This window comes from Notolepis coatsorum, assembly GCF_963971535.1.
Source record: "Notolepis coatsorum genome assembly, chromosome: 4".
In the NCBI taxonomy this organism is placed as follows: domain Eukaryota; kingdom Metazoa; phylum Chordata; class Actinopteri; order Aulopiformes; family Paralepididae; genus Notolepis; species Notolepis coatsorum.
In genome coordinates this window covers 178,240,587-178,255,064 of record NC_140168.1, presented here as the reverse complement: position 1 = coordinate 178,255,064, position 14,478 = coordinate 178,240,587, and positions in this window count along the sequence as shown.

Here is a 14,478-nt window from a genome sequence, read left to right as displayed (position 1 = left end):
CTAAAATCTAGTTTTGCTTATATGCTTATATATTTCACATTAGACACGTTTGTAGAATGTGTCTGACTTGTTCCTGGGTCTGCAGAGCTCTGGGGCTCTGCAGCAGACATACTATTGGTTTCAACAAAGGGAGTGGTTATTTACATCATGTGTAGTACGCCGGCGCCCGTCAGCTGCGTTTGACTATTTCGCGCGTGCAGCTTTTGACTATTATGCTTAGTTATGCCAGCCAAGACGAAGAGGTCGGTCAAGACTCATTATCAGTCGGTCGGTCACCAAGGAACGTTGACGAAAGGCCTCTCGCTGGCGGGACAAATGGCCGGAGCCTTGTCATGGTGCAGTCGGGATATAGCCATGATGATGTCGGCTAGTAGCTAGCTTAGCTAAAGGCTAACTAGCGTTAGCTAACCTAGAGACAGCGCATACAGCCAAGATGAAGAGGATGGTCGTTTGGCAGATGAACTTCGTCAACTCCACGCGGTTGTCTCCATCCTCTTGGACGTTTGGTGAGTTTTTAACCTATTCTATTAACTCTATTCTATTCCCGCCGTGGACATCTCTCTCTCTCTCTCTCTCTCTCTCTCTCTCTCTGGAGCTAAACTGGCCGACTAGCTGTTGTAGTACTACTAGTAGCTAACAGTGTGTGGCCTGGTGTCAGCACCTGTATGTAGCCGCATAGCTTGCTTCTGCGTTAGCTAATGGTTAGCGATAGCCTGGTTGAGCTAACTGTTAGCCAGTTAGCTGTTTAGCTACGACGTTAGCTGCCGGCTGCGCTCGGCTGGGAACGTTCGTTTGATGCTATCAGTTAGCCTAGAGACTAGTTAGCTGTTAGCTTGTGCTACGACCATTGACATTAGCCGTGAGAATAGCAGGGGGTTCTGGCACTCTGACTACGACATCATCTTTGACAGAAGATGTAGTCGGGCCTGCACCATGACAAGGCTCTGGCCATAGCTTTTTGTCCCGCCAGCGAGAGGCCTTTCGTCAACGTGGAGACCTGTGTTGCGGCCTTTCGCCCTGCGTTCCTTGGTGCAGGTAAGATTAATGAAAATGTCATGACATTACCCCTCTTCCTTCCTTCCCCTCCCGAATGTTTTGTTAATAACGATGTTTTTTTCCAGGCAAAACATATGTTACTTCACAACATTTGGAGATACGACATGTGCTGTGTGTGAATTCATTGTCTTGGTCGTTTGTGTAGCTTGGGTAGCGTTGGGCCGTTGGCCAAAGCTGTGTGTGGCCTGGTGTCAGTAGCCTACCTGGCTAGCCTTTAGCTGTCGGCCATTGGCTCCTTGCTGCTTTGTTTTCTCTGGTATAGACCCTCTTCTCTTTGGATTTAAGTGTTGATCTTTGTCCTTTTGGATCTATGTATATTCATGTTGCCTTTGTGAAGTTATCTTTTCCTTCTGTTTTGTTCTTTCATTAAAAGTTGAATATCCTTTAGGGGGTCATCTTTGCTTATCTCTCTCATACATGCTCTCTCTCTAACACACACGACAAACACACATGCTCTCTCTCTCTCTCTCTCTCTTTCTAACACACACAGTCTGCCTATGGCGGCCTTTCTCGATGGCTAGGCTGTGCTCACTGAGTCTGTACCTAGTCAAGGATCTTCAGTCACAGTGCTCAGGTATTCTGCCACTGTGTACTCTCTGTTTAGGGCCAAATAGCATTTCAATTTCTTTCCAATGTGTCTCTCTCTCTGTACACTGTATATTGACTGTAGAACGGGAGCTCTCTCTCGCTCTCTCTCTTGCTATATGTTGACTGTATCATGCCCAGCCTCGGGAAGCGCTATTATTTACGAATATGTTGACGGTATAAAAAAAAAAAAAAAAAAAAAAGAATTATATATAATTTTTTAATTTTAATTTTGTATACCTTTTGGGGGGGGGGGGGGGGGGCTTGCGTTTAAATCTCGCACAGGGCCTCGCATTTCTCCTAGGCGGCCCTGTATGTATGTGTATATGTATATGCCTATAATGTCGTGATACAGACATGGACACGATTAGCAAAAACACTGCGGGAAAGTAACTAGGAAAATTTGATGGAAGGACGGATGTCATAACCTTGCCCTCTCACTTTCAAACATGCAGAGCGGCACGGTTTTTGTTATGACGCCAGCTGTAATAGTGTGTTTTGGGACAGGCAGTGGAAGAGGTACATGCGTGTTCACAAGTAATGTATGCTTGTGGATAATAGAGTGGTCATTCTAAGGATTATGTGTGTAATAAATTAGTTTTGTACACTAATTGCAAGTTGATATACAGGTTAATTAAATAGAGTTTAATTATGCAATGGATTAAATAAGAATTGCACAGAGATCGAAATGTGCATGGGGTGCCTTAGAGAAGACGGTTCAGGATAGCAGCACACTGCCAGCGAGAGGGTGTTTGTTTTGAATTTCGATCGAAGACAAAACAAAGATAGAACAGGGCACAGAGGCTGAGCGCAATGGAGGTTTTGACAGGGAATTAAACGTTTTAATGGTGTGAAAGGTTATAAACAGTTGTCATGGCAGCGGCACCAAGTAACCAGAAGAGGGGCGGGGTCTGTCGTTGCTATGACGAGGTGAGTAAATAGGCGACAGTGCAGAGTAGCAGAATGTTTTGAATTCCACAGCACAGAGAGACATAGGGCTCCGAGGTCATCGGCAAGGGGGTAGTATAAACAAGCTGATATATGATGACAGCGCCCTCTCATACAACACAAGGAGATTAGAACCAGGGAGTGACACGTCAGCTAAAATACTCTAGACTGAGTTTGCCACCATCTAGGGGGGACAGTGGGATAATGCAGGCACAACTTCTTTGCAGGATGTTACGTATTACTTTCACATGGTGGAGGGATACTTACTGTCTGTGGTGCATATTCACATTGTGGTTGTAGTGTGTTGTCACTAATTGGTGGTTTGATTGACACAGTTTCTTCCTGTTTTTGTTTTCCATGTTATTAAAATGGCCGCCTTTGTAATTGACACAGGTGTGGTGATGAGGCACCACGCCCTACAAAGCAGAGCAGCAGGCTGCAGTGTCTCCCATTTTCACAAGAGATGTCAGCTCGCCAGAGTCTCATCTGCTCTCACTGCTTCTATTTTTTGCTGTTTGTTCTATTTTGGCCTATGTGCCTTAGTTTTGCTATTGGCCTTTGGAGTCTGGAACACCCAGCTCTCATCCTTTTGTCCATTTAAATAGCTGTTCCAATAGATATTGTTATTTTTGATAAACTCCTGTCTTATCCTGTGTCCACCACTTTGCATTCAAGGCCTACACGCCATACTTTAGGCTTGAATGTAACATGGGGGCTCTAGCCGGTCTTCAAACAGGTGAGTATGCTCTTAATTTATAATTTGATTTGACCACTTATATGCTGTTTAAATATTTAGTTTAGTGGACACCACAAGTAGGTACTTTCATTGTTTTCTGGCTGTGTTTAGCTTCCTGTGTACCACGTAACCCTGGGGCAGTCATTGAAGGGATTAGTACCATATACTTGTCTTGTACTATACAATATACTTGACGGGTATATGGTCGATATGATCTTTGGCTGGTAGCAGGTGTGGTTGAAGAAAGCTAGGTCTACAGTGCATTAGCTTTCAGTATAGGTAGGTTAGGGGGCCGGAGAATATAATTAGGGTGTTAGGACCTGATGTAAGTATTTTTGTTAGATTAGACATGTGGTGGGCCTAGCAGTCCTTCTTTGGCTGCAGTGTAGGTTTTAGAAGCTATTTGTGAGTCATATCAGATTGTAAGGAGCACCTGTTTGAATTGTTTGGATTTGTTCGTTTGAGTTTGACTTCTAAGCTCGAACATATTTGTTTTGGATACATTAGGAGATTGTTTTTAGTTCAGGCAACAGTTCCAAATAGGAGTATGACACTCACACAAACAGTCAGGTTAATTAATACGACCCCCAATAAGAAAACCAAGACTTGGGAACCACAGCTCCGTCTGGTAGTTAGAGGGTGTTTTTGTTCAGTCATCTAGCTTCTTGATGCGTGTATGTGTGAAACTTGCTCTGTTTGTGGAGATTATTGACTAGTTCACTGGGCAGGTGGCATTAGCCAATCAGATAATCTCAGGCACAGCCTACTTATACGTCTGTCACAGGCATGCACATGTTTGTTTTCAGTTATTTTGAGTCACTCTGTTTAAAAAAAAATTGTTTTTAAATGTATAATTAGAGGTCTAAACTAGAACATGGTGCCGGTCAGAGCTATTTTTTAAATGTATATTACTATGTGATCTGCAGTGGTTATTTTCTTTTTCATTGTATTGGTATATTACTGTGCTTGGTAGACTGGCGATGGTTTTTTCTATAGTTTCTCAATCTTGGTATGTCCCGGAGCCTTGTGCCTTATAGACGGGGTGCGGGGGCCTACCACGAGTATAATAAAAGATGTTGAGTTCAAGTCTGCATCCCGAAGAAGAGGGGTGGGGGTTTTTGGGCTTCAAAATTATATATATATATAGCGCTAGTTTCGCTCTGCAGGCTCTGTATCTTTTTTTTTACATAGGGGCAGGAATTGGGACTGCGCTGTGGGATTGTAAATGAGGGCTGTTAGCAGAGGGAGATAGCTGTGTTTAAGGGTGGTCCTGGGGGAGGATTTTTTTTGGGGTTTTAAAAGGTCCTTTGGAACGCTGTGAATAGGTGATCCTGCCGTGAAGGGAAAAATAGACAGTATGTTCCACAGGGGTTGATTATCTTTAATTATTTTACCTGGTAAGAACTAGGGTATAAGGGTACTTTCTCATGGGGTCATGGACAAGGGAGGCAGTGCTCTGAGGGTTAATTCCATTTTTGTTTGTCTGTACTATAAGGTTTTTTTTTCTCACAAGGAGGCGGGAACGTGGGACTGTGAGTCGGGAGAATTTACCTATGTTTTTCAGACCTACCGTCATTTGCCATTCAGTCTGTTTTGACCTGTTCAGTACTTGCATGTTTAGTAGCTGCTAGCAACGGCGATCATCTAATTTCATGTGACCTGCAGAAATCATTATGACCTGTTTGCCGACGAGACTCTTAGTTAGACAGTTTTTTTTTTTTGTTGTCATGACTTAGGAAACTGCGTTGGAGCTGAGTTGAGGTACTATAGAATGTCCTAACGTCAAAGCCTGGAGTGGACCCTTTCTACCGTTTTAGTGTGTAACTGTCTATAATGTGTGATAACGGGCAAATATTTTTTAAGCGTGGCTGAGAAAGAAAAGAATAAAAGAAGAAGGAAAAAGAGATTGGAATAGTGAGATATACAGCCAGCCACTCACATCTCTCCTTTGTCTCTTCTCTCCCACGTACACCTATGTATGTACCCCTCTCCTTTGTAGTTTCTCAGGGGGGGTCCTCCATCTCTGTGCCAAACAAATGACCGCTGGGCCCTACTGACCACTGCCCCAGTGAGAGGAAGCTGTGCCCGGAGAAGCATATACCTACCAGCCTGCTCTAGCCTGCAGCTGGCCTACTGCTCAAACTGAGGCAGAGAGCTGTCCAGCTTGCTCCACTGTTACTACCAGCTAAACAGCTGGCCCATCACTGGCCGAGTCATTGGCCGAAGATAAAGAACTAAGATTCATCAACAGGCTTTTAACGTCGGAGGATAAGACAGTTAGCCTGTTTTCAGTTGTGAAAACGAACCAGGGACAGTGCGAGAGAACAGACCATCTGCAACGACGAGGGAACCATCAGACTGGATCGGCCCAGGGGTGTTTGGTGGCGGAGAGGGGGGGACCTACCTGAGATTCAACAACTGATTAAGAGGCAAGTCTGACCCACATCACATTACATTATCTCAGAAATATTAGGTAATAATGTACTGAACTTTGTTCAGAATGGAGATGTTTTTGCAAATTGTAGTTTTGTTTTGTTTTAGCTATCTGAGGGAATAGCCTTGAGCCTTTCCTCTGCTGGGAGATTCCAAGCACTGTGCCGTTTGCAGTCACGTGTTCTTGGTGTTAATCTGTTTTCGCTCTACTGACAGAGTTTTGATAAAAAAAAATTGTTTTGAATAAGGGAAATTATTTTTCTGCGAAATACTCTCCTGTGTTTTTTTTTGTGATTCTATTTTTCAGCTTGGTGGTGGTAGTATGGCCTTGACAAAACCAGAGGCTGGACTGTACTATTGAGTCCTCCGACCACGTCTGGACATTTGCAGAGACGCTAATGATGGTTGGCTGTTGTGGCAACTTCTCTTTTGCACGTGACACAGGGTCTATGCAGAGGACCTTTTGTTTTTTAGATAATAAAAATAGTTTATGCTGAGTTATTATAATTTGTGTTATTTTTGGTTTAATGATGATAATATTTTTTGTTGTCTTTATGAAGTGATAATGATTGTGATTAACTTGTGATTGTGATTGTGACTGTCGTGGAATATATTATCATGTTCTTATAGATCTGTGTTGAGACATCATGTTATACAGCGTGACTTTCAGTATGACCAGCTTGACTGGTTAATGTGTGTATGTCTCTTTAAGAACATTCTGACATCTCGCCAGCCATAACTTCTTTGTTGTTGTTCCCACTGACTGAGAACCATTTTTGTTTACCTTCGTCATCATATCTGATATATTATGTTATGTCTGACAACTGTGTATTTAACATATGTCTGAAACAGCGTTCTGGGTCAGTCTATGGCCAGACGCTAGTGGGTTAACATATTGTCTCTGACTATAGACTGTCCTTTCAGATGTGGCCACGGTGAAATAACCTTTCTTATTGTTAATAAACGTTCTTCTTATCATTGATAATGACTCAGAATGATTTGGAAACGGCTCATCGTTTAGTCCTTTAATATTTCCCATTACAGCGCTTAAAACAAAATTACAAACATCACAAAACAAACTGGTCAGACTACTACTTGACCTTACCCCCAGAACCCACCTCACCCTGCCCACTTTGACAACCTAGGATGGCTTAGAGTAGACGACAGAGTACAGCAACTTGCAATGGGCCTGGTCTACAAGATACACTATACGACTAAGGTACCCATGTACATGTCAAAATACTTCCCAAAGGTCAGTGAATACCACAACCACTACACCAGAGGACTGATTGATTGATTGATTGATTGAAAAGTTTATTAACAGATTGCAGAATGGGTACAGTACAGTACAGCTCAATACATACAATTGTTAAGGGGATGCAGACCAGAGAAAGACTTTCGTCTTGTTTACATCAGGGTCCCCCATTTTCAATTCATCATAACATATATGACATACATGACATACAGATACAGTACTGCTACATCTATACATTTATGACATATCAGATTTGTAAATACAGTACTGTTTGTGATACAAAAGTGTCCAGAAAAAGAGTGTATATACATTTGGCGTAGAAACTGTACATTGGAGGAGGTTGGTTGGGTGGGGTGGGGTTGGGTGGGTTGGGTGAGGGCTGTACATTGGAGGTGGGGGGGGGGGGGGGGGGGACGCTCAACAAATCATGTTAAACCCAGATTCGGCTCAAACAAGGGACTAAATACGTTTCGCAATTATGCCACATCAATGTGGAACGCCCTACCCAAAGCTGTAAAGGAATGTGAATCCCTACCCACATTCAAAATCGCTCTTAAAGAGCACCTACGGGAGGCTGCAATTCGAAACTGGCCACCGTAAATGCCCAAAACCCCCACCACCTCCTAATAGACAGTCTCCTCCCCACCGCATGTATATATTCCCTCCCCGCCGTATGTATATCTCTCTCGCAACCACCCACCCCCTCCTAATGTACAGTCCCCTCCCCATCATATGTATACTCTGTCAGGATCAGGATCTAGGGGATCTAGGGGTAACAGTACTGTATATTTGAATACCGTTTATGTCACAAATGTATCAGTACTAAATACCTATATGTCCCTATGCCATAAATGTCATGTATGTTGTGTATGTCATAAATGTCTATATGAATTGAAAATGGGGGACCCTGATGGAAACAAGACAAACGTCTTTCTCAGGTCTGCATCCCCTTAACAATTGTGTGTATTGAGCCGTACAGTATTCTTCTTCTTTCGTGTAACGTCAGAGGTCCAACTCCGTATCTTGTAGCCATGCCCTTAACTCTGGTCCCACATCAAAGAGGCTGGCTTCCGAGGGTGGTTTGTATAGGGGGCAGATGGTCAGGATGTGGTCAACAGGAGAGACTGCAATTTGAAACTGGCCCCTGTAAATGTCCTAACCCAACCCCCTCCAATGTACAGTAAATGACCAAGCATGGTTTTGTCAATATTCCAATGTACAGTTTTGCTTGTACAGGTATGGACGCGGTTAGTGTCGTTATATCGTTCAGGAGTAGTGTAACAGCTGTGAATGGGATTGTTAAGCCACATAGATCTGAAAGTTTGTCCGTTATTGACCTCCAGAAGCGGGCTACTGGTGGGCAATCCCAATACATATGCATGTAAGTGCCAGTGGCCCTTTGAGAGCACAAAGTGCACCGAGAGTCGGTTACCAGTCCCATAGCAAATAGCTTCCTAGGTGTAAGATAGGTCCTATGAATATAATTAAAATTAATTTGCTGGTGATTGGGGTTGCGGGAGGACAATGCCACATTTGTCCAAACCTCATCCCAGTCAAACTCGGGGTCCAACTCTGGGATATCCCCACGCCAGATTGTATCCAATGATACATTTTTATACATGGATTGAATTAAGAGCGTATAAAAGTATTGAGACAAACCCTCTGGTGTATTTTATTATAAGTACCCGTGAAGTTGTATTTAGTAGTTTGATTTAGTGTGGGGAATATCTCTATGCCTAAGTATTTAAAATGTTTCACTATGGGGATATCAGCTGGTAGTTGCACCGCCTTGGCCAGCTCATTAAGAGGTAGAGTAGCTTAGAGTAGACGACAGAGTACAGCAACTTGCAATTGGCCTGGTCTACAAGATACACTATACGACCGGGGTGCCCATGTACATGTCAAAATACTTCCCAAAGGTCAGTGAATACCACAACCACTACACCAGAGGAAGCTCAACAAATCATGTTAAACCCAGATTTGGCTCAAACAAGGGACTAAACACGTTTCGCAATTATGCCACAACAATGTGGAACGCCCTACCCAAAGCTGTAAAGGAATGTGAATCCCTGCCCACATTCAAAACCGCTCTTAAAGAGCACCTACGGGAGGCTGCAATTCGAAACTGGCCACCGTAAATGCCCAAAACCCCCACCACCTCCTAATAGACAGTCTCCTCCCCACCGCATGTATATATTCCCTCCCCGCCGTATGTATATTTCTCTCCCACCTACCCACCCCCTCCTAATGTACAGTCCCCTCCCCATCATACGTATACTCTGTCAGGATCTAGGGGTAACAGTACTGTATATTTGAATACCGCTTATGTCACAAATGTATCAGTACTAAATACCTATATGTCCCTATGCCATAAATGTCATGTGTTGTGTATGTCATAAATGTCTATATGAATTGAAAATGGGGGACCCTGATGGAAACAAGACAAACGTCTTTCTCAGGTCTGCATCCCCTTAACAATTGTATGTATTGAGCCGTACTGTATTGTACCCATTCTGCAATCTGTTAAATAAAGTTTTCATTCATTCAGGCAGGCTGATTTGTTCCAGTTAATCTTAAAGCCTGACAATTTACCAAAGTCGTTGATTATATCCAGTAATTTTGTGGCTGATTGGGAGGGGTCATTCATAAAAATCAGTAGGTCATCCGCAGAGAGCAATTGTGTGTGGTGTATTATTGATTATTATGGGGAAGATGTCCTCTGATTGCCTAATAAATTGGGCCAATGGTTCGAGGGAAAGCGCGAATAGTCCTGGGCTCAGAGGACAACCCTGTCTAGAAGATCTGGAGACTGGAAAAAGTGTGGAACAGTTTTTGCCTATCGGTATCATTGCCGACGGTGAGGCATACAGGACTTTAATCATATGAATAAAAATTTTTCCAAGTCCCATAACCTCAAGTACCTTCCACAGGTATGACCATTCTAGTATGTCAAATGCCTTCATGGCATCCAAGGACAGAACTGTGGCCGGAGCTGTATTGTCTTTACTGTTATCGATTACATGTAATAGCCTCCTAAGATTATCTGCAGCCAAGCGCCCCGGGATAAAAACCAGTTGATCGCAATGTACCAGTACCGTCATAAACTTCTGCAGGCGGCGGGCCAGTACCTTGGCAAACACTTTTAGATCGGCCCCGAGAAGACTCAAGGGCCTATAGCTTCCACAGTCATTGGGATCTTTATCGTTCTTGAGAAGTAAAGAAATCAATGCCATGTTGACATCTCTTGAGAACTCCCCTTGTTCGACAGCGTAATTGATCATATCGAGCATCAATGGACCCAATTGGTCCCAGAATGCTAAATATACCTCGGGTGGACTCCCATCCCAGCCTGGTGCCTTACCCCTTTGCATTTCAGCAATCGTCTCCCTAAGTTCCATAAGAGTGATCGGTTTTCCCAGTTCTTTAGCCTCTTCCTCAGAAATGTGGGGTATCTCAAGCCCGCCAATGAACGATTCAAATTTTGAATTATCGAAATTTACCTGAGCTATATAACTGTGAGTAAAACTCTTTAAAAGTGTTGTTGATCTTTTTCGAATCAGTAGTGACTGTTCCCTGTCGCGTCTTGATCGAAGGAATATCCGAGAAATTATCATTCAAGCGTATTTTCATTGCCAGTAGATGGCTAGGCTTGGAACCGTGAACGTAGTAATTTTGCCTTGTCCTATGTATTAAAAACTCAGACTGTTGTTTAAGTATGGAGTTTATTTCTTTTTTGACTATCTTGCGTTATGTGTTTAGTCGTTCATTATAGTTAGCTTGCAAAGATGCATAGGTCCGCGTATAATGTTTCCAGTCCTTCTAGTTTTTTTGACCGGGATTTACGCAAATTGGAGGCGAAAAATGTGACATGACTTCTGATAAATCCCTTTAATGCGTTCCACAGGACCCTAGGGTCTTCGACTGTGCCGACTTTGATCTGCAAGAATTCAACTAGTTTACTTCTGAACTCAGTACAGAAATCATCGCTTTTTAATAAGGTTGAGTTAAAACGGCATCTGGGAGCTCTTGTGGAGAGCTTGCCAAAGGTTGCTATAAGGGAAATCCCCTTGTGGTTTGAGAGAGCTAGGGGAACCAATGAGATGTCGAAACTATCAAAAATATTAGGGGACGCGAATGCATAGTCTATTCGAGAGAAGGTTTTGTGTCTGGCTGACAGGTGAGAGTAGTCCTTGAGGGTGGGATTGGATATGCGCCAGAGGTCTGCGAGCCCAGTGTCCTGGGCCCACATCCTGAGGTCCTTAGAGGACTGTTTTTGGTCATGTGTTTCAGAGGACCCATCCATCTCTGCATCCCAGCACGCATTAAAATCTCCACCCACAATGAGAGCGTATCCATTAAGTTCCAACATATTTTTTGTGATTGTTTTATAGAACGCTGAATCAAATGTGTTAGGGGCATACAATGCGATTATTGCTATTTTCCTATGAGAAAACTCAACTTTTGCTATAGTAATCCTTCCCTCCGTGTCCGACCATACATCCAGGACTTTGATATCTAGGTTACATCTTGTAACTATAATGACTCCTTTTGTCTTATTGTCGGCTGAGGATGAGGAGATAACATGATATTGTCGATTTGCTAGTCTTGATACATCATTTACCAATAAATGCATCTCACTAAGGAGAGCAATGTCAATACTTCTTCTCTTCAATAACCAAAGGACACTGGTACGCTTGTGTGGGGTGTTAAGGCCTCCTGCGTTCCAAATTAAGATATTCAATTTAGCCATGGTCGAATTTGTCTAAATGTGTAGAGAACATACCAGTGCAGCCAGGCTGAGGACAGAGGCGCTGATCCAGGCGGGCCCAGACGGTCAATCCCAAAAGTTCAGAGGAACAATTACACATATACAGGACAACAGTACAGAAAACACAGAAATATACCTCCCGTTACAACCCTCCCTACTTCTACTCTATACACTAACCCACCCATCCTAATATTAACCTTCCTATACCCACTCTCTAATCCCCTCCCTATGATCCATCCGCTAAGGATGGTCATCTTCCTACCGTTTCCCACTGGAATCATGGATTCAATAAGACGCTTTTCACTCCGACCCCCTCTTTAGATAAAACCCTGATTAAACCCCCCACTAGTCTAAGAAACAAAACAATAAAGTTATTGGTCAAGGTGCAAGCATTTCACAGTCTCTCTGGTCAGGCACATAAGCTGGAAATGACAAAAATCCTATGTAAGAATAGGAGTAAACACCTTCATTAACTCGGAGGTAGTAATAAGCTATACCTGACACAACCTGATATTATATATTATATATATATAACCTGACATTCAATGACCTGAGCCTAAGGCTCAAATCTGGACAAACCCAGTCTAAACAAAATAACAAGACCTAGAAACACAACAAAAAAGATCAACCGAAGGTATTACTAGTGAAAACAAACGTGAACATTGGCCCTAATATGAGCCAACCATAAGGGAAAAATTAGCTATTATTATATAATAACTCAACGCCATCCCTGTAACTAACTACTTCTGAATCTGCATATCGCCGTCCTAATGCTTCAGCCAGCAGTAAATAACGTCTGTATCAGAACCTAAATCACCGCCAACAGTAACACTTGTAACCACATTAAGCATTTATATACATACAAGTGTAATAAACAAATGAGCATGTGCCCAAAACCTCCGGTTACCACAGTGCGTCGCTCCTGTAGGATCAGCTTTTAGCGTCCCACTCCCGACACTCAAATACAAAAGGATGTAAAAAATTAAAGCATACAAGTTAGTTAAGGCAGGACCCGATCACAGCTACATTGTGCAAACAGATGTTATTTAAACAGCAACAATCAAATTTTTTTTAAACATTAACGGGTCTCGAATGTCCCGATAAGGGCGATAGATATAGCATGCTAGTTAGCCCGAGGCTAGCTAGTGATGAATCCCGCTAATGTACATTGTCCAGCTAGCTCGCTAGCATTCATAGAGGCGACACACATGTACGACCACGAGGTCAGCATTAGCAAGTAACAGAAGTCATTAGGATGCCCCGCTAGTTTGGATGGGCAAGGGCTAGTTAGCCTGTTTGGGCATGATATTAGACATTTGTGATTATTCAGCCATATCAATGTATTAGGCCCACATCGTCACGTCACTCACCCGACACAGTTATTAAGCTACGGTCTCGGCTACCCCCCCGAGATATTCCTCCGCTTTAGCCATCGACCAAATAGATCGACGTTCATCGCCCTTAAACAGCACAGATAATCTTGCGGGGAAGAGCAGCGTAGGCCTCAGGCCCAATTTCCATAGCCTGGCCATGACCACTTTGTATTCGCCTCTCTGTGCTTGAACCTCCGGCGTAAAGTCTTCGAAAATGGCCACTTTGTGATCGCCGAGACTGAGTTCACCTCTCCTGGCACGGGCTGACCGCATGATGAGCTCCCTCTGTTGTAGCCTGTTTAGCTTAACAATGATGGGCCTCTGCCCCTTGTTCCCTCCAGGACTGGCCTTGCCCGCTCTGTAAGCCGACTCGCACACAGGTGGGCTGGGGAGGACATCCTCCCCCAGGATCTTTTGCAACAACTCCGGTATGGTCTCCGAGGGACGACCTCCCTCACGGCCCTCCGGGACACCAACAATCCTGATGTTGTAACGTCTCTCCCGGGACTGCATCTCAACAATTACCGTCTGTAGTTTGGAAACGTCAGCCTGCCTAGCCAGCAGGGAGCTCTCCAGACACGCCATCCTCTCGCCCTGTTGCGAGGCCTCTGCCGTTAGCGAAGCTAGTTCGTTAGCATTAGCCGTGGAGGTAGCGTGTAGTGACTCCATCTTCTATCTCAACGGGTCGACCGCCAACCTAATTTCCTCCGTCACTGCCCGATGAAGAGTATAAAAGAATTCCGCCTGTGCCTTTATTTGCGCGTCAGTGAAGCGTACTTCAAAGTCTGCATGGAGTTTGGTCATGACCGAGAGAACAGCTTCACTTATTTCACTGATTTCGGGTGAAGGCGAAGATGGTTTCGGTGATAGTTTGCCGGCTGGTGTACTCATGGCTCGGGTCTCCATTAACACAGCAAAAAGTTGAAAAAAGTTGACGAAAGTAGTTGACACTCGACGAATCAACAAGAAAATCAATAACAAATAAAAATTAAATAAAGCCTAATGGGGTGAAAAGTGTATTTTAGCACGTTAGTAGGGAGCTCTCGTGAAACACATCCTATTCCATGAGTGCCTGGCTCCGCCCCCCAATGTACAGTTTCTACGTCAAATGTATATACTCTCTTTTCTGGACTATTTTTGTATCACAAACAGTACTGTATTTGCAAATATGGTATGTCATAAATGTATAGATGTAGCAGTACTGTCTATCTGTATGTCGTGTGTGTCATATATGTTATGATGAATTGAAAATGGGGGACCCTGATGTAAACAAGACGAAAGTCTTTCTCTGGTCTGCATCCCCTTAACAATTGTATGTATTGAG